Source organism: Bombina bombina, chromosome 2, assembly GCF_027579735.1.
Source record: "Bombina bombina isolate aBomBom1 chromosome 2, aBomBom1.pri, whole genome shotgun sequence".
NCBI classification, from domain to species: domain Eukaryota; kingdom Metazoa; phylum Chordata; class Amphibia; order Anura; family Bombinatoridae; genus Bombina; species Bombina bombina.
The window spans coordinates 165303990-165325982 of record NC_069500.1 but is presented as its reverse complement, the minus strand read 5'-3'; the positions used below and the strand labels follow the sequence as shown (position 1 = coordinate 165325982).

At 37.4% G+C, this 21993-nt stretch overlaps 1 protein-coding gene across 2 annotated transcripts in view; it reads left to right on the top strand.

Moving 5' to 3' along the window:
* SREK1IP1 (SREK1 interacting protein 1) overlaps nucleotides 1-21993 on the top strand; it is a 211021-nt gene that overhangs the window by 177684 nt on the left and 11344 nt on the right. The window lies entirely within an intron of this gene.

Here is a 21993-nt window from a genome sequence, read left to right as displayed (position 1 = left end):
TTGCTTTACCGCACCATTGTGACAAAAAGAGGCCTGAGCCAGAAGGCAAAGCTCTCGCTCTACCGGTCAATCTTTGTTCCTACCCTGAAAAGAAGAGGGTTTTTTCAATACTAAGATTGAAAGTGTACGCTTACTAGCACTCACATCTAAGAGAAAGTGGCTGTAAATAAGAACATATAGTTCCAAAGGGGGGGACGGTCTATGCCGTAATTAAAATATAACCTTTATTGGAATTGCTTAAAATACTGTTCCACAAAACAAACACATACATGTAAAATAAAAACACAAATGTTGAAAAGGATATTATATACTAAATATATGTGTTATGCGTCCGCAAATATACTGGGAGATCTCTCTTATGTCAGGATTATGGTACTTCTGATCACGAGAATATCTCTTTATTTAAACTACCTAAGTATATAATATATCGCTTGTAATTACAAGTCTATGTACTTCTTAGGTAATCTATTTGCTGATGCTTATATATTTCACTATTACTCCTAGTCACGGAGGTATAGTCTTATCAAGTAATTCTAATACTCAATATAGTGCTTATGAGTACAAATATATATCCTTCTGGGGCATGTACATTCGATTTTTAAGGTTTTTAATGCTTCAAGTCACAATGACAATGGTACTTGATACTTAGTACTTATAGGCTATTAATTCCTGGATATGCAGGTATTTTCAGCAGTCAGTATTGACCTTTGATTCGGTCTGTTTAGTTGTGTACTAAATAGAATTATACATATGTATTAAGTTGCATAACCTTGTAATATGCTCCAATTGGATTAGATGAAAGGATATCAGAATATTACTATATACGTGTTACAACTTAAAATCTGTGTGCATTTTTATTGGTAGATACAGATGTTGTCAATTAAATGCAGCAGCTATACGAAATCTCTCACTATAAGTTTTTTTATATGATTATAAGTTCTTATGTGGTGCTTTTCTAAAAGCTGTTTGGCATGAAGATTCAGGGGCTTCACATCAATAATAAAGAATGATTTTGATACTCATAGTAATCATGCTATTATAATGGAATGTATTGCCGTTAGCATACTATTATGTATAGCGCTGATCCTTTAAATGGTGGAATTCTATCAGCATCGCATACTATCGTTATATAATATGCTTCAATTTGCTTGATGTAGGTATGGTCAGTTTGTTAACTTTATAAATATACTGATCCACTTCATAGTTGGATACCTCACCATTCATTCATGCTCTAATATCAAAGTGCTTTACATAAATACTGTAAATTCTATCAACACCGCATACTATTGTTATGCAGCGAGCTTTAATTGGCTTTTTATTTTATATCGCTAGTAACATTCCATTTTCCATTCATACGTTTCGCTGTTAGTCGTTCTCTATTGTATGAGAGTGTTTCAACTACCCCTGTAACGTTCTGCTATATTTGGCTATATACAGGTCTATTGGTTTTGAATGTGCACTATTTCTACCGTTAAATGGCTAATAGTACCCAGGTTGTTGTGATAAAATGTACTGCTGTGGGCTTGATACTATGTATCGCTGGCCTTTTAAATGGTTATATTCTATCAGCATCCCATGCTATGATTGTGTAATATACTGCAATCCGCTTAACCTTTAATATGGTTAGTTCAATGACTTATTCGATATAATAATCTGCTTGGTAGTTAGATATTTAACCATTTATTCATGCTCTGAATACTAGCGAGCTTCACATGAGTACTATAGATTGATTGAAATTCTATCAACATCGCATGCTAATGTTATGCGACGAGCTATAGTTACCTTAACGTTTTTTATAGCTAATGACACAACACTTTTCATTCATACAAATGGCTGTAGGCCGTTCTCTATTGTATTACTGGGATTAAGTTACCGCTGCAACGTTCTGCTATGCTAATAAGTTTAAATGCACATTGTTTCCACATTATTTCCACCATTCATTCATAAGTTATAGCTAATCGCCATTTTGCGTTGTAACATTAAGGTTCAAACACTATGACTAGGTGCTATATCCTTTTACAACAATTGCTAGTTAAAAAAGTTTGGCTTAAAGCCTAACAACAATCACTGCCCTAACATATTTCGCCACCAACGTGGCTTTCTCAAAGGGTACGGCGCGGCCTTTGGCGTGGTCTCTTATAGACTCTGGTCCAACCCTTTGTAATGTCGTCACGTCATTACAAGCAACATATAGAGAGAATAAACATTTTAATATAAAAAAATATCACATCTGTTATCACCTATTCACCCAGTGTATATAACATATACACCATCTTACTTCACCACACAAATGGGTTATCTAACCCAAATTCCACCTTTTCAACTCTATTCACTATTGGTTTTAGGGTTACACTATTTAAATTGAGTTTATGAAATTGTCCATTTTATTTATAGTCACATTTGTTGGAAATTATATTTAAATATCACCTCTTGGTTTCTCTATAAACAAATATATATCAATCTGTATTCAATATCCTAAAGAAAGTAATCTTGAATTAAGAAATAAAATACACTGGAAACGGCGAATTATATTATTAAATTCGAATTATTATGAGCCCTAAGTAAGTTATTCATATATCACATAACTTCAGACTAATACAAATCCTAAGTATAATTGCACATTGTAATGACACAACACAATTATGAAGAATATCCCCGACATAGTGAATATGGATTATTTTGGACAATGCTCATTACATATAAGATTGACATAAGCTAACACATATGGATGATAAGTCCAAACGTATCCTACAAATGTGATTTAATGAACATTTGAGTCAACAAACCGTTAAAGGGACAGTATACTGTAAAATAGTTTTTCCCTTAATGTGTTTACAATTGCTTTTTTACCAACTGCAGAGTAAAAAATGTATGAAAATTAGCTTTTTAAGGTTTATTTCTGTATATTAAAGCTCTGATTTTGTGTTTTGAAGCCACAGCCTAATAAAATAGGTTGAGCTTGTAGATATAATCAGATCTTATTACTGTATCACATTGTGCACATATACCTGCTTCTTTATCTTATATCTGTCCTTAAAACAATCACCAATACTTTGAGAGAACAATGGAAAATCAACATTTTATTACCTTATCTCTGCTTTATCACACTGGGAGTGTAATTTCTTCTGCTGGCTGTGTTTACAAAGCTTATCTAAAGCTGGTACGCGCGGCCACAAACTTTCAGAATAGGTGGGGATACCACATGCTAAATTAACAATTTCAAATGCCAATATAAGGGTAAAGGAGCTACTTGTAAACAATTTAATACACTCCAGCAGGTAAAGTGGATAATTGGGAACAAATTAAAGGGGAGAAATTTTTTGAGTAAACTGTCCCTTTAATATAATAGATTTTTAACAACTCGTTATAAGGCTAAAAATTGACAGAAATAGTAGATTGATCAAAATAATGTTTTGACATTTTTCTGCAAACTGTGACAGGAAGCCAATAAGCCAAAACATAACATCAAAGTGGAACATTAGAAACATCATGATTGGCTCACAAGAAACAAAGAATCCGATAAGACGTGACGTCATTACAAAGGGTTGGACCAGAGTCTATAAGAGACCACACTAAACGCCGCACCGTACCCTTTGAGAAAGCCACGTTGGTGGCGAAACATGTTAGGGCAGTGATTGTTGTTAGGCTTTAAGCCAAACTTTTTTAACTAGCAATTGTTGTAAAAGGATATAGCACCTAGTCATAGTGTTTGAACCTTAATGTTACAACGCGAAATGGCGATTAGCTATAACTTATGAATGAATGGTGGAAATAATGTGGAAACAATGTGCATTTAAACTTATTAGCATAGCAGAACGTTGCAGCGGTAACTTAATCCCAGTAATACAATAGAGAACGGCCTACAGCCATTTGTATGAATGAAAAGTGGTGTGTCATTAGCTATAAAAAACGTTAAGGTAACTATAGCTCGTCGCATAACATTAGCATGCGATGTTGATAGAATTTCAATCAATCTATAGTACTCATGTGAAGCTCGCTAGTATTCAGAGCATGAATAAATGGTTAAATATCTAACTACCAAGCAGATTATTATATCGAATAAGTCATTGAACTAACCATATTAAAGGTTAAGCGGATTGCAGTATATTACACAATCATAGCATGGGATGCTGATAGAATATAACCATTTAAAAGGCCAGCGATACATAGTATCAAGCCCACAGCAGTACATTTTATCACAACAACCTGGGTACTATTAGCGATTTAACGGTAGAAATAGTGCACATTCAAAACCTATAGACCTGTATATAGCCAAATATAGCAGAACGTTACAGGGGTAGTTGAAACACTCTCATACAATAGAGAACGACTAACAGTGAAACGTATGAATGGAAAATGGAATGTTACTAGCGATATAAAATAAAAAGCCAATTAAAGCTCGCTGCATAACAATAGTATGCGGTGTTGATAGAATTTACAGTATTTATGTAAAGCACTTTGATATTAGAGCATGAATGAATGGTGAGGTATCCAACTATGAAGTGGATCAGTATATTTATAAAGTTAACAAACTGACCATACCTACATCAAGCGAATTGAAGCATATTATATAACGATAGTATGCGATGCTGATAGAATTCCACCATTTAAAGGATCAGCGCTATACATAATAGTATGCTAACGACAATACATTCCATTATAATAGCATGATTACTATGAGTATCAAAATCATTCTTTATTATTGATGTGAAGCCCCTGAATCTTCATGCCAAACAGCTTTTAGAAAAGCACCACATAAGAACTTATAATAATATAAAAAAACTTATAGTGAGAGATTTCGTATAGCTGCTGCATTTAATTGACAACATCTGTATCTACCAATAAAAATGCACACAGATTTTAAGTTGTAACACGTATATAGTAATACTCTGATATCCTTTCATCTAATCCAATTGGAGCATATTACAAGGTTATGCAACTTAATACATATGTATAATTCTATTTAGTACACAACTAAACAGACCGAATCAAAGGTCAATACTGACTGCTGAAAATACCTGCATATCCAGGAATTAATAGCCTATAAGTACTAAGTATCAAGTACCATTGTCATTGTGACTTGAAGCATTAAAAACCTTAAAAATCGAATGTACATGCCCCAGAAGGATATATATTTGTACTCATAAGCACTATATTGAGTATTAGAATTACTTGATAAGACTATACCTCTGTGACTAGGAGTAATAGTGAAATATATAAGCATCAGCAAATAGATTACCTAAGAAGTACATAGACTTGTAATTACAAGCGATATATTATATACTTAGGTAGTTTAAATAAAGAGATATTCTCGTGATCAGAAGTACCATAATCCTGACATAAGAGAGATCTCCCAGTATATTTGCGGACGCATAACACATATATTTAGTATATACTATCCTTTTCAACATTTGTGTTTTTATTTTATATGTATGTGTTTGTTTTGTGGAACAGTATTTTAAGCAATTCCAATAAAGGTTATATTTTAATTACGGCATAGACCGTCCCCCCCTTTGGAACTATATGTTCTTATTTACAGCCACTTTCTCTTAGATGTGAGTGCTAGTAAGCGTACACTTTCAATCTTAGTATTGAAAAAACCCTCTTCTTTTCAGAATAAAACAGTACACAGCACCTAACTCTCAGTATTATAGTAAGGTAAATTACCTGTTGCAAATACTCTAGAGCATCTTAAGAATACTGGATAGTAGTGCCGTTTAGTCTCCCTCTTTCTTTGTTCCTACCCTCACCATGGTCATGAAGGATGGGTCATGACCGAAAAAACAAGATCGTGGGTACAAGCGGACGAAATTGGTTTTCTCAGGAAAGTGGCTGGCGTCTCCCTTAGATATAGGGTGAGAAGCTTTGCGTAGAAAGAAGCCAGTTGAGGTGGTTCGGACATCTGGGAGGTGTTCCAGGCATGTCCGGCTGGAAGAAGGCATCGGGGAAGACCCAGGACTAGGTAGAGTGATTATATCTCTACACTGGCCTGGGAACGCCTCAGGATTCCCCAGTCGGAGCTGGTTAATGTTGCCAGGGAAAGGGAAGTTTGGGGTCCCCTGCTAGAACTGGTGACCCCGGATAAGCGGATGAAGATGAGATGTTTTTTTGGGTCATAACATATAGCTACTCTACTGCTGTATTCTATTTTTTATATATATATATATATATATATATATATACATACAGGGAGTGCAGAATTATTAGGCAAATGAGTATTTTGACCACATCATCCTCTTTATGCATGTTGTCTTACTCCAAGCTGTATAGGCTCGAAAGCCTACTACCAATTAAGCATATTAGGTGATGTGCATCTCTGTAATGAGAAGGGGTGTGGTCTAATGACATCAACACCCTATATCAGGTGTGCATAATTATTAGGCAACTTCCTTTCCTTTGGCAAAATGGGTCAAAAGAAGGACTTGACAGGCTCAGAAAAGTCAAAAATAGTGAGATATCTTGCAGAGGGATGCAGCACTCTTAAAATTGCAAAGCTTCTGAAGCGTGATCCTCGAACAATCAAGCGTTTCATTCAAAATAGTCAACAGGGTCGCAAGAAGCGTGTGGAAAAACCAAGGCGCAAAATAACTGCCCATGAACTGAGAAAAGTCAAACGTGCAGCTGCCAAGATGCCACTTGCCACCAGTTTGGCCATATTTCAGAGCTGCAACATCACTGGAGTGCCCAAAAGCACAAGGTGTGCAATAGTCAGAGACATGGCCAAGGTAAGAAAGGCTGAAAGACGACCACCACTGAACAAGACACACAAGCTGAAACTTCAAGACTGGGCCAAGAAATATCTCAAGACTGATTTTTCTAAGGTTTTATGGACTGATGAAATGAGAGTGAGTCTTGATGGGCCAGATGGATGGGCCCGTGGCTGGATTGGTAAAGGGCAGAGAGCTCCAGTCCGACTCAGACGCCAGCAAGGTGGAGGTGGAGTACTGGTTTGGGCTGGTATCATCAAAGATGAGCTTGTGGGGCCTTTTCGGGTTGAGGATGGAGTCAAGCTCAACTCCCAGTCCTACTGCCAGTTTCTGGAAGACACCTTCTTCAAGCAGTGGTACAGGAAGAAGTCTGCATCCTTCAAGAAAAACATGATTTTCATGCAGGACAATGCTCCATCACACGCGTCCAAGTACTCCACAGCGTGGCTGGCAAGAAAGGGTATAAAAGAAGAAAATCTAATGACATGGCCTCCTTGTTCACCTGATCTGAACCCCATTGAGAACCTGTGGTCCATCATCAAATGTGAGATTTACAAGGAGGGAAAACAGTACACCTCTCTGAACAGTGTCTGGGAGGCTGTGGTTGCTGCTGCACGCAATGTTGATGGTGAACAGATCAAAACACTGACAGAATCCATGGATGGCAGGCTTTTGAGTGTCCTTGCAAAGAAAGGTGGCTATATTGGTCACTGATTTGTTTTTGTTTTGTTTTTGAATGTCAGAAATGTATATTTGTGAATGTTGAGATGTTATATTGTGGTTTCACTGGTAAAAATAAATCATTGAAATGGGTATATATTTGTTTTTTGTTAAGTTGCCTAATAATTATGCACAGTAATAGTCACCTGCACACAGATATCCCCCTAAAATAGCTATAACTAAAAACTACTTCCAAAACTATTCAGCTTTGATATTAATGAGTTTTTTGGGTTCATTGAGAACATGATTGTTGTTCAATAATAAAATTAATCCTCAAAAATACAACTTGCCTAATAATTCTGCACTCCCTGTGTGTATATATATATATATATATATATATATATATATATATATATATATATATATATATATATATATATCCTGAAATTGGAAAAAATTCCCTTCATGTAAATGTTTCATTTTGTTCGCTTTTTGTGTTAAAAACAAAGCTGTGCATCATTTATGAAATTGCAACATTTACTTGAAGTAAAAAAGGGAACAGTTTTACTATTAATTTAATTTTACATCACATCTACATTATAATTATAAGATCCTTGTTCTACATGCTGTAGAAAAGAAAAATAGCTTCAGATTCTGCCAAGTGATTGCAGTAGTATATTATTTAGCTCTTGTGGATTCATTCAAAGAAACATGCTTATTGTTCATTTCCAAGTATTTTTCTGTTTAGCTTTAAAATAATTTTTAATGGGTAGAAATAATATTTCACTGTAGAAGCCAGTTAAGCATTTAATTAAATACCCTGCCGACAATTGTTTTTGTAAGTAACCATGCTATTTTAATTCTCTGAGTTATACAAATGGTAATAAAGAATCATGTTTGCACAGCCATGGAACTAATTGAAAGCAAATATATTAAAACACAATCTTTTTTTTTTTTTTTTTTTTTCTTCAGCACTATTGCTTATATATCTTTTTACAATCATTGCCATCCTGACAGATATGAAATGATATGCATTTTACCAATTATAGACCTATGTGTGGATTCACTAATTTTTTGCACATTAAAGGGACTTAAAACACCTACGTTTTCTGTCATGATACAGATAGAGCATGCAACTTTAAACAACTTTCCAATTTACCTCTATTATATAATTTGCTTCATTCTCTTGCTATCATTTGTTAAAAAAGGCATACCTAAGTAGTCTCAGGAGCAGCAATGCACAGCTGCTGATTGGTGGCTGTACTTAAGCCTGTTGTCATTGGCTCAACTGACTGATTCATCTAATTTCCAGTAATGCATTGCTGCTTTCAAAAAAAGAATAGGGAGCGAATGAAGCAAATATGGTGATAGAAGTAAATTGGAAAGTTATTTGTGTTATCTGAATCATGGAAGAAAAAAACAGGTTTATGTTCCTTTTAAAGGCACACACATTTAATTCAGACAAATTATGTACAAAGTGTATTTTTTAAGACTTTGCAGGAGTGGAAAGCATCTGATTTATATACACACAGCTTTTTCTATGACTGCTCTTTTTCTTTTTAATTTACCATTTTCTCTTGCTTACATTACAGTTTTATAACTATGAATTGTTAATTTTGACAATATAAGTCAGAATTCAGTGATCAAATTCTCCTAGCTTACAGTGATAAAGAGCAGTCAAAATCAAGATTATGAATCATTTAAAGGAAGCATTATGCAAATAAAGTATAATTTTGTATATAGTTTTGTTAAATTCCTAGTCTTATCTGATGAAGATGACTTTCTTTCATGTATATGGCAAGAGTCCATGAGCTAGTGTTGTATGGGATATACAATCCTACCAGGAGAGGCAAAGTTTCCCAAACCTCAAAATGCCTATAAATACACCCCTTACCACACCAGCAATTCAGTTTTACAAACGTTGCCTCCTATGGAGGTGGTGAAGTAAGTTTTTGCTAAGATTTCTACGTTGTTATGCGCTTCTCAGCATTTTGAAGCCCGTTTCCTCTCAGAGTACAGTGAATGTCAGAGGGATGTGAAGGGACTATCACCTATTGAATGCAATGGTTTTCCTCACAGGGGATCTTTTTCATAGGTTCTCTTGTTATCGGTCGTAGAGATTCATCTCCTACCTCCCTTTTCAGATCGACGATATACTCTCATATTCCATTACCTCTACCGTTTCAGTACTGGTTTGGCTATCTGCTATATGTGGATGGGTGTCTTTTGGTAAGTATGTTTCTTTCATGTAATTGGCAAGAGTCCATGAGCTAGTGACGTATGGGATATACAATCCTACCAGGAGGGGCAAAGTTTCCCAAACCTCAAAATGCCTATAAATATACCCCTCACCACACCCACAATTCAGTTTTACAAACTTTGCCTCCTATGGAGGTGGTGAAGTAAGTTTTTGCTAAGATTTCTGTTTGAGGATCTCTGACAGCACAAGGGGTTTGGAAATCTCAAGAGGCGAGATTACCAATCAATATTTTAGAACTCCGTGCAATTCTCAGAGCTCTTCAGTTTTGGCCTGTGTTAAAGAGAGAACCGTTCATTTGTTTTCAGACCGACAATATCACAGTGGCAAATGTCAATAAGGGTGGGACTCACAGTCCCCAAGCTATGAAAGAATTATCTTGGATACTTGTTTGGGCGGAATCAAGCTCCCGTCTAATTTCTGCGGTGCATATCCCAGGTGTAGACAATTGGAGGCGGATTATCTCAGCCATCAGACTTTACATCCGGGGGAGTGGTCTCTCCATCCAGATGTGTTTTCTCAGATTGTTCAGATGTGGGGGCTTCCAGAGATAGATCTCATGGCCTCTCATCTAAACAAGAAACTTCCCAGATACCTGTCCAGCTCCAGGGATTTTTTTAGGCGGAAGCAGTGGATGCATTGACACTTCCTTGGTGTTATCAACCTGCTTATATTTTCCCGCCTCCTAGTTCTTCTTCCAAGAGCGATCTCCAAAATCATCATGGAACAATCGTTAGTGTTGCTGGTGGCTCCAGCATGGCCTCACAGGTTTTGGTGTGCGGATCTTGTTCGGATGTCCAGTTGCCAACCTTGGCCACTTCCGTTAAGGCCGGACCTATTGTCTCAAGGTCCGTTTTTCCATCAGGATCTCAAATCATTAAATTTGAAGGTGTGGAAATTGAACGCCTAGTGCTAAGTCATAGAGGTTTCTCTGACTCAGTAATTAATACTATGTTACAAGCTTGTAAATCTGTCTCTAGAAAGATTTATGGAAGACTTATATTTCATGGTGTTCCTCTCATAAATTTTCTTGGCATTCTTTTAGAATTCCTAGAATTTTACAGTTTCTTCAGGATGGTTTGTATAAGTTCCTTGAAGAGACAAATCTCTGCTCTTTCTGTTTTATTTTGCAGAAAGATTGCCAAACTTCCTGATATTCACTGTTTTGTACAGGCTTTGGTTTGTATCAAGCCTATCATTAAATCAATCTCTCCTCCTTGGAGTCTTAATTTGGTTTTGAGGGCTTTACAGGCTCCTCCATTTGAGCCTATGCATTCTTTGGACATTAAACTACTTTCTTGGAAAGTGTTGTTCCTTTTGGCCATCTCTTCTGCTAGAAGAGTTTCTGAGCCATCTGCTCTTTCTTGTGAATCTCTTTTTCTGATTTTTCATTAGGATAAGGCGGTTTTGCGGACTTCATTTGAAATTTTACCTAAGGTTGTGAATTCTAACAACATTAGTAGAGAAATGGTTGTCCCTTCCCTGTGTCCTAATCCTAAGAATCCTTTGGAAAGATTCTTACATTCTTTGGATGTGGTGAGAGCTTTGAAATATTATGTTGAAGCTACTAAAGATTTCAAGAAGACTTCTAGTCTATTTGATATTTTTTCTGGTTCTAGGAAAGGTCAGAAGGCTTCTGCTATTTCCTTGGCTTCTTGGTTAAAGCTTTTGATTCATCAAGCTTATTTGGAGTCGAGTCAGGCCTGCCTCAGAGAATAACAGCTCATTCTACTAGATCAGTCTCCACTTCGTGAGCTTTTAAAAATGAAGCTTCAGTTGATCAGATTTGCAAAGCTGCTACTTGGTCTTCTTTGCATACCTTTACTAAATTCTACCGTTTTGATGTATTTGCTTCTTCAGAAGCAGTTTTTGGTAGAAAAGTTCTTCAGGCAGCTGTTTCAGTTTGATTCTTCAGCTTATGTTTTAAGTTTTTCTTGTCTTTTAAGAATAAACTTATAATTTGGGTTGTGGACTATTTTTTCAGCGGAAAATGGCTGTTGTTTATTTTTATCCCTCCCTCTCTAGTGACTCTTGCGTGGAGTTCCACATCTTGGGTATTGATATCCCATACGTCACTAGCTCATGGACTCTTGCCAATTACATGAAAGAAAACATAATTTATGTAAGAATTTACCTGATAAATTCATTTCTTTCATATTGGCAAGAGTCCATGAGGCCCACCCTTTTTATGGTGGTTATGATTTTTTTTGTATAAAGCATAATTATTTCAAAATTCCTTTGATGCTTTTTACTCCTTTCTTTATCACCCCACTACTTGGCTATTCGTTAAACTGAATTGTGGGTGTGGTGAGGGGTGTATTTATAGGCATTTTGAGGTTTGGGAAACTTTGCCCCTCCTGGTAGGATTGTATATCCCATACGTTACATATGTCACTAGCTCATGGACTCTTGCCAATATGAAAGAAATGAATTTATCAGGTAAATTCTTAAATAAATTATGTTTTTCATTACTTAAGACACTCTCAGCTATGGTTTGGCACTTTATGTATTTATATAAAGTTCTAAATATATGTATTGTACTTATATTTGCTATGATTCAGGTTTTCAGTATATTTCCTTTTGCAGACTGTCAGTTTCATATCTGGGAAATGCTTTTTTATGAAAAAAATGTATTTCTTACCTGGGGTATAGTTTCTTTTTCAATTGACTGTCTTTTAAATTCGCAGGCAGAATTAGGCTCGCAAGGGTGCAAAATGCCAAAGTTTATTGCGTCATTCTTGGCGCGAGATTTTTGGCCGAGTCCTTCACAAGGTTGCGTCATCTATGACGCAAGTGTGTCGTTTCCGGACGTTTTTGGCGCCAAAAAATATTTTTCTGTTGTGCGTTCTTCTTGGCGCCATATATTTTCATTATTTAATACCCCATTCCTATTTGCCTCTTGCCTTTTTTCTCTGTCAGAGGGCTATGCTGTTTTCATTTTTCTTTCATGTAATTAGCAAGAGTCCATGAGCTAGTGACGTATGGGATATACATTCCTACCAGGAGGGGCAAAGTTTCCCAAACCTCAAAATGCCTATAAATACACCCCTCACCCCACCCACAAATCAGTTTTACAAACTTTGCCTCCCATGGAGGTGGTGAAGTAAGTTTGTGCTAGATTCTACGTTGATATGCGCTTCGCAGCAGGCTGGAGCCCGGTTTTCCTCTCAATGTGCAGTGAATGTCAGAGGGATGTGAAGAGAGTATTGCCTATTTGAATTCAATGATCTCCTTCTACGGGGTCTATTTCATAGGTTCTCTGTTATCGGTCGTAGAGATTCATCTCTTACCTCCCTTTTCAGATCGACGATATACTCTTATATATACCATTACCTCTACTGATTCTCGTTTCAGTACTGGTTTGGCTTTCTACTACATGTAGATGAGTGTCCTGGGGTAAGTAAGTCTTATTTTCTGTGACACTCTAAGCTATGGTTGGGCACTTTTATATAAAGTTCTAAACTTGTGTTTAAACATTTATTTGCCTTGATTCAGGATGTTCAACGTTCCTTATTTCAGACAGTCAGTTTCATATTTGGGATAATGCATATGAATAAACCAATTTTTTCTTACCTTAAAATTTGACTTTTTTCCTGTGGGCTGTTAGGCTCACGGGGGCTGAAAATGCTTCATTTTATTGCGTCATTCTTGGCGCTGACTTTTTTGGCGCAAAAATTTTCTGTGTCATTTCTGGCGTCATACCTGTCGCCGGAAGTTGCGTAATTTTTTGGACGTTTTTGCGCCTAAAGTGTCGGCGTTACCGGATGTGGCGTCATTTTTGGCGCCAAAAGCATTTAGGCGCCAATTAATGTGGGCGTCTTTTTTTGACGCTAAAAAATATGGGCGTCATTTTTTGTCTCCTCATTATTTAAGTCTCATTGTTTACCAAAGAGTTCGTTGATTCCTCAGACAAGGGTAACCTTTTTAGGTTTCCAGATAGATTCAGTGTCCATGACTCTGTCGGTGACAGACAAAAGACGTCTGAAATTGGTTTCAGCTTGTCGAAACCTTCAGTCTCTATCATTCCCTTCGGTAGCCTTATGCATGGAAATTCTAGGTCTTATGACTGCTGCATCGGACGCGATCCCCTTTGCTCGTTTTCACATGCGACCTCTTCAGCTCTGTATGCTGAACCAGTGGTGCAGGGATTATACAAAGATATCGCAATTAATATCTTTAAAACCGATTGTACGACACTCTCTGACGTGGTGGACAGACCACCATCGTTTAGTTCAGGGGGCTTCTTTTGTTCTTCCGACCTGGACTGTGATCTCAACAGATGCAAGTCTGACAGGTTGGGGAGCTGTTTGGGGGTCTCTGACAGCACAAGGGGTTTGGGAATCTCAGGAGGTGAGATTACCAATCAACATTGTGGAACTCCGTGCGATTTTCAGAGCTCTTCAGTCGTGGCCTCTTCTAAAGAGAGAGTCGTTCATTTGTTTTCAGACGGACAATGTCACAACCGTGGTATATGTCAATCATCAAGGAGGGACTCACAGTCCTCTGGCTATGAAAGAAGTATCTCGAATACTTGTTTGGGCGGAATCCAGCTCCTGTCATATTCTGCGGTTCATATCCCAGGTATAGACAATTGGGAAGCGGATTATCTCAGTCGCCAGACATTACATCCGGGCGAGTGGTCTCTTCACCCAGAGGTATTTCTTCAGATTGTTCAAATGTGGGGACTTCCAGAAATAGATCTGATGGCTTCTCATATAAACAAGAAGCTTCCCAGGTATCTGTCCAGATCCAGGGATCCTCAGGCGGAAGCAGTGGATGCATTGTCACTTCCTTGGAAGTATCATCCTGCCTATATCTTTCCGCCTCTAGTTCTTCTTCCAAGAGTGATTTCCAAGATTCTAAAGGAGCGTTCTTCTGTTCTGCTGGTGGCTCCAGCATGGCCTCACAGGTTTTGGTATGCGGATCTTGTCCGGATGGCTACTTGCCAACCGTGGACTCTTCCGTTAAGACCAGACCTTCTATCGCAAGGTCCTTTTTTCCATCAGGATCTCAAATCCTTAAATTTGAAGGTATGGAGATTGAACGCTTGATTCTCAGTCATAGAGGTTTCTCTGACTCCGTAATTAATACTATGTTACAGGCTCGTAAATCTGTATCTAGGAAGATATATTATCGAGTCTGGAAGACTTACATTTCTTGGTGTTCTTCTCATCATTTTTCCTGGCATTCTTTTAGTATTCCTAGAATTTTACAGTTTCTTCAGGATGGTTTGGATAAAGGTTTGTCTGCAAGTTCCTTGAAAGGACAAATCTCTGCTCTTTCTGTTCTTTTTCACAGAAAGATTGCTAATCTTCCTGATATTCATTGTTTTGTACAGGCTTTGGTTCGTATAAAACCTGTCATTAAGTCAATCTCTCCTTCTTGGAGTTTGAATTTGGTTCTGGGGGCTCTTCAAGCTCCTCCGTTTGAACCTATGCATTTGCTGGATATTAAATTACTTTCTTGGAAAGTTTTGTTTCTTTTGGCCATCTCTTCTGCTAGAAGAGTTTCTGAATTATCTGCTCTTTCTTGTGAGTCTCCTTTTCTGATTTTTCATCAGGATAAGGCGGTTTTGCAAACTTCATTTAAATTTTTACCTAAGGTTGTGAATTCTAACAACATTAGTAGAGAAATTGTAGTTCCTTCATTGTGTCCTAATCCTAAGAACTCTAAGGAAAGATCATTGCATTCTTTGGATGTAGTTAGAGCTTTGAAATATTATGTTGAAGCTACTAAAGATTTCCGAAAGACTTCTAGTCTATTTGTTATCTTTTCTGGTTCTAGGAAAGGTCAGAAGGCTTCTGCCATTTCTTTGGCATCATGGTTAAAGTCTTTGATTCATCATGCTTATGTTGAGTCGGGTAGAACTCCGCCTCAAAGGATTACAGCTCATTCGACTAGGTCAGTCTCTACTTGCTGGGCATTTAGGAATGAAGCTTCAGTTGATAAGATTTGCAAAGCAGCAACTTGGTCTTCTTTGCATACTTTTACTAAATTCTACCATTTTGATGTGTTTTCTTCTTCAGAAGCAGTCTTTGGTAGAAAAGTACTTCAGGCAGCTGTTTCAGTTTGATTCTTCTGCTTATAATTTCAGTTTTTTTCATTATAAGATTTAAACTATGTTTTGGGTGTGGATTATTTTTCAGCGGAATTGGCTGTCTTTATTTTATCCCTCCCTCTCTAGTGACTCTTGCGTGGAAGATCCACATCTTGGGTATTCATTATCCCATACGTCACTAGCTCATGGACTCTTGCTAATTACATGAAAGAAAACATAATTTATGTAAGAACTTACCTGATAAATTCATTTCTTTCATATTAGCAAGAGTCCATGAGGCCCACCCTTTTTTGTGGTGGTTATGATTTTTTTGTATAAAGCACAATTATTCCAATTCCTTATTTTTTATGCTTTCGCACTTTTTTCTTATCACCCCACTTCTTGGCTATTCGTTAAACTGATTTGTGGGTGTGGTGAGGGGTGTATTTATAGGCATTTTGAGGTTTGGGAAACTTTGCCCCTCCTGGTAGGAATGTATATCCCATACGTCACTAGCTCATGGACTGCTAATATGAAAGAAATGAATTTATCAGGTAAGTTCTTACATATATTATGTTTTTCCCATTCCTGAAACTGCCGTATAAGGAAATTGATAATTTTGCTTTATATGTTGTTTTTTTCTCTTACATTTGCAAGATGTCTCAATCTAATCCTGTCTCAGAAATCACTGTTGAAACCCTGCGGCCTGATAACAGTTCTACCAAAGCTAAGTGGATTTGTTGTAAACTTGTGGAGTTTATACCTCCAGCTGTGGTTTGTAATAGTTGTCATGATAAACTTTTACATGCAGAGAATGTATCCATCAGTAGTAGTTCATTACTCGTTGCTGTTCCCTCAACATCTAATGCACAAGATATACCTGTAAATTTAAAATAATTTATTTCTGATTCTATTCAGAAGTCTTTGTCTGCCATTCCGCCTTCTAATAAACGTAAAAGGTCTTTTAAAACTTCTCATAAGGTTGATGAAATTTCAAATGACCAGCAACATACTGAATTATCCTTCTTTGATGAGGATCTATCTGATTCAGAAGATCCTGCCTCAGATATTGACACTGACAAATCCTCTTATTTATTTAAGATGGAGTATATTTGTTTTTTGTTAAAAGAAGTGTTGATTACATTAGATATGGAGGAAACTAGTCCTCTTGATATTAAAACTAGCAAACGTTTAAATTCTGTTTATAAACCTCCTGTGGTTATTCCAGAGGTTTTTCCAGTTCCTGATGCTTTTTCTGATATGATTGCTAAAGAATGTAACAGGCCTGGTGGTACTTTTATTCCTTCTTCAAGGTTTAAACAATTGTATCCTTTGCCAGCAGTTCGATTGGAATTTTGGGAAAAGATCCCCAAAGTTGATGGGGCTATCTCTACTCTTGCTAAACGTACTACTATTCCTACGTGAGAGAGTACTTCTTTTAAAGATCCTTTAGATAGGAAACTTTAATCTTATCTAAGGAAAGCTTATTTATATTCAGGTCTTCTTCTTAGGCCTTTAATTTCTTTGGCTGATGTTGCAGCTGCTACAACTTTTTGGTTGGAAACTTTAGCGCAACAAGTATCGGATCATGATTTGTCTAGCATTGTTAAGTTGATTCAACATGCTAATAATTTCATTTGTGATGCCGTTTTTGATATTATAAAAAATTATGTTAAATCTATGTCTTTAGCTATTTTAGCTAGGTGAGCTTTCTGGCTCAAATCTTGGAATGCTGATATGACTTCTAAGTCCAGATTGCTATCTCTTTCTTTCCAAGGTAATAAATTATTTGGCTCTCAGTTGGATTCAATAATTTCAACTGTCACTGGGGGAATGGGTTTTTTTTGCCTCAGGATAAAAGACTTAAGGGTAAATCTAAAGCTTCTAACCATTTTCGTTCCTTTCGACAAAATAAGGAACCAGAAACCTAATCCTTCCCCCAAGGAATCTGTTTCCAATTGGAAACCTTCTTCAAATTGGAATAAATCCAAGCCATTTAAGAGATCAAAGCCAGTCCCCAAGTCCGCATGAAGGTGCGGCCCTCACTCCAAAATAGGATTCAGAGTAAGATTGCCTGAGATAAGTTTTTTTTCTCTCACGCATTCCAGCAAACCCAGTAAAGACTCAGGCTTTCCTGAAGTGTGTTTCAGACCTGGAGTTATCGGGGGTAGTCATGCCAGTTTCGTTTCAGGAACAGGGTCTGGGGTTTTATTCAAATCTATTCATTGTCCCAAAGAAAGAAAATTCATTCAAACCAGTTTTGGATCTAAAGATTTTGAATCGATATGTAAGAGTACCAACTTTCAAAATGGTGGCTATAAGGACTATTCTGCCTTTTGTTCAGCAAGGGCATTATACGTCCATAATAGACTTACAGGATGCATATCTTCATATTCCGATTCATCCAGATCACTATCAGTTCCTGAGATTCTCTTTTCTAGACAAGCATTACCAATTTGTTGCTCTTCCTTTTGGCCTAGCAACAGCTCCAAGAATATTTTCAAAGGTTCTAGGTGCCCTATTCTCTGTAATCAGAGAGCGGGGTATTGCGGTGTTTCCTTATTTGGATGATATCTTGGTACTTGCTCAGTCTTTACGTTCTGCAGAATCTCACACGACTCAACTAGTGTGTGTTTCTTCGAAAACATGGTTGGAGGATCAATTTACCAAAAAGTTCTTTGATTCCTCAGACAAAAGGTAACCTTTTTAGGTTTCCAGATAGATTCAGGGTCCATGACTTTGTCTCTAACAGACAAGAGATGTTTGAAATTGGTTGCAGCCTGTCGGAACCTTCAGTCTCAGTCATTCCCTTCAGTAGCTATGTGCATGGAAGTTTTAGATCTCATGACTGCTGCATCGGACGCGATCCCCTTTGCTCGTTTTCATATGAGACCTCTCCAGCTTTGTATGCTGAACCAATGGTGCAGGGATTATACAAGAATATCACAATTAATATCCTTAAATCCCAATGTTCGACTTTCTCTGACTTGTTGGTTTAATCACCATCGTATAATTCTAGGGGCCTCTTTTGTTCGTCCAACCTGGACTGTGATCACAACAGATGCGAGTCTTTCAGGTTGGGGATCTCTGACAGCACAAGGGGTTTGGAAATCTCAAGAGGCGAGATTACCAATCACTATTTTGGAACTCCGTGCGATTCTCAGGGCTCTTCAGTTTTGGCCTCTGTTGAAGAGAGAACCGTTCATTTGTTTTCAGACAGACAATATCACAACTGTGACATATGTCAATCATCAGGGTGGGACTCGCAGTCCTCAAGCTATGAAAGAAGTATCTTGGATACTTGTTTGGACGGAATCCAGCTCCTGTTTAATTTCTGCGGTTCTTATCCCAGGTGTAGACAATTGGGAAGCAGATTACCTCAGTCGTCAGACTTTACATCCGAGAGAATGGTTTCTCCACCCAGATGTGTTTTCTCAAGTTGTTCAGATGTGGGGGCTTCCAGAAATAGATCTGATGGCATCTCATCTAAACAAAAAACTTCCCAGGTACCTGTCCAGGTCCAGGGATCCTCAGGCGGAAGCAGTAGATGCATTGTCAATTCCTTGGTGTTATTAACCTGCTTATATTTTCCCGCCTCTAGTTCTTCTTCCAAGAGTTGTCTCCAAAATCATCATGGAGCAATCGTTTGTGCTGCTGGTGGCTCCAGCGTGGACTCACAGGTTTTGGTATGCAGATCTTGTTCGGATGTCCAGTTGCCAACCTTGGCCACTTCCATTAAGAAAAATGGAAAGATAGTGAAGTTAAGGGATTAGTTTAGCACTCATTCTTACTCAGCAGTGTAATGAAATATAAAATCAATTATACTTTATTTTGATTATTAAAATAAATTATTATTGATTATTAAAATTATTTATAACTACCCACCACAAACTTCAGGTGGCTGAAGTGACAGGACGGATCAAAGAAGCCTGTGAAAACATTTGTTTTTATGGACAGAATTAAGGCACTTAAGTTGGCTAATTCTTTTATTACAGATGCCGCTTTTCAACTGGCTAAATTACCGGCAAAGAATTCAGGTTTTGCCATTTTAGCACGCAGGGTGTTATGGCTTAAGTCCTGGTCTGCTGGTGTGTCATCTAAATCTAAACTTTTGAAAATTCCTTTCAAAGGTAAGACCCTATAGAGTAGATTATTTCAGACATCACTGGAGGGAAAGGTCATGGGTTCCGTTTGAACCTATGCATTCCATAGATATTAAGCTTCTATCTTGGAAAGTTTTGTTTTTAGTAGCTATCTCGAAGAGTTTCTGAGCTATCTGCTTTACAATGTGATTCCCCTTACCTTGTTTTCCATGCAGATAAGGTGGTTTTACGTACCAAACCTGGGTTTCTTCCTAAGGTTGTTTCTAATAAGAATATCAATCAAGAGATTGTGGTTCCTTCTTTGTGTCCTAATCCTTCATCTAAGAAGGAACATCTTGATGTGGTTTGTGCTTTAAAATTCTACTTACAAGCAACTAAAGATTTCCGTCAAACATCTTCTTTGTTTGTTGTTTATTCTGATAAACGGAGAGGTCAACGGAGAGAAAAATAATTATTTGCTATATAATTTCTATGTACTAAATTTCTTTTTCTGTATTTTAACCCTATGTGTATAGAATTTTTTTAACAATTTCTGCAGGACATTTAAATGCATACAACATATTTCAGAAGCCTAATCCTACTACGTTTTACAAAATGTCTGCTTGATCAGTGAAGTCATTTATATATTTTGGTAATTGTCCACAGCAATGCAAATTTGTTGGCAAATAACAGTGAAACGTTCAGTTGCTGATGTATACTATGTTTAGATAAAAAAACAAAGACAATGTCCATTATACACAGAAATAGAGAATCAACTTGAAAAGTATTGGCAAAATAGTTTGCCAGCCCCTCATTTGCTACAAGCAAGTATCACTCTCACTGCTGAATATTATCAAACACATGTTTCAATCCTCTGTTAGGTAAAGTATTTTTCAATTTCATATTTCAAAATGGAATCCATTAGCATGGTAATTAAAGCTTTAGAACTAGACCATTGTATGACCAGAGTAAATATATAAAGAACGTCAGTCTTCATATCCTCTTCACCCAAGAAATATGTTTCAAGGCACAAATCGCACCTAGTTCTTTAGTGCAGCTGTGGAAGAAGTACACTTTCACAACTGACACTTCAATGCATTAGCTTCTCGATACACCTTAAATTCAGCAATTACCTCTCTGCAAAAGGACCCACTGCAGTTTGTTAAAAGCACGGTGTGCATACAGCTTAGCGCATAGCTCAACAAACTGAGGCACCAGGGAGCCACTGGCGCCTTAAAATTAGGCTAAGACGCCCTGGCTTATGGTCCCCAAGAAACCTGGCACACCTAAAATATATATATATATATATATATATATATATATATATATATATACATACATACATACATACATACACACACACACACACACACACACACACACACACACACACACACACACACACACACACACTCACATATTTATTCGATTATATGATGAGATGTGTGTGTGTGATAGAGGTGGCAAAAAAGTTTAGTACTTGCCCCCCCCACCTGTCCTCACTCATCAACAAATATAGTCCAGCCCGCCCCCTAAGATCCAACAATGACCTTCTCCTTTGGTCCTCTACCATCACCTCCTCTCATGCTAGACTACCAGACACACACACACATATACATACACACACACACTCACATATTTATTCGATTATATGATGAGATGTGTGTGTGTGTGTGATAGAGGTGGCAAAAAAGTTTAGTACTTGCCCCCCCCACCTGTCCTCACTCATCAACAAATATAGTCCAGCCCGCCCCCTAAGATCCAACAATGACCTGCTCCTTTGGTCCGCTACCATCGCCTCCTCTCATGCTAGACTACCAGACTTCTTTCCTCTGGAATGCACTTCCTCAAGCTGTCAGACTCTCCCCTAACTTCTCCTCCTTTAAACGCTCCCTAAAGACCTTTTTGTTCAGGGAAGCTAATCACCCGACTCATTAACAAATTAACTTCACTTACCTAACAGTGGCCCTCATCTATCTCCTCACTAATATTATTCTCACCTTTGCAGTCCTCACCTCCTGTTTCCCATCCTCCTACCCATCTAGATTGAAAGTTCCCACGGGAATAGGGCCCTCAATTCCCCCTGTATTTGTCTGTAAAATTTTGTCTTTTATTGTATTGTTTCTTTGTTGTACTTTTATCCTTGTACCCATGAGTAGCGCTGCGGAATATGTTGGGGCTTTATCAATAAAGCAATAAAGAATAATAACAATAATACTCCTAAATTTATGGGCCGGCTATTTATGACCA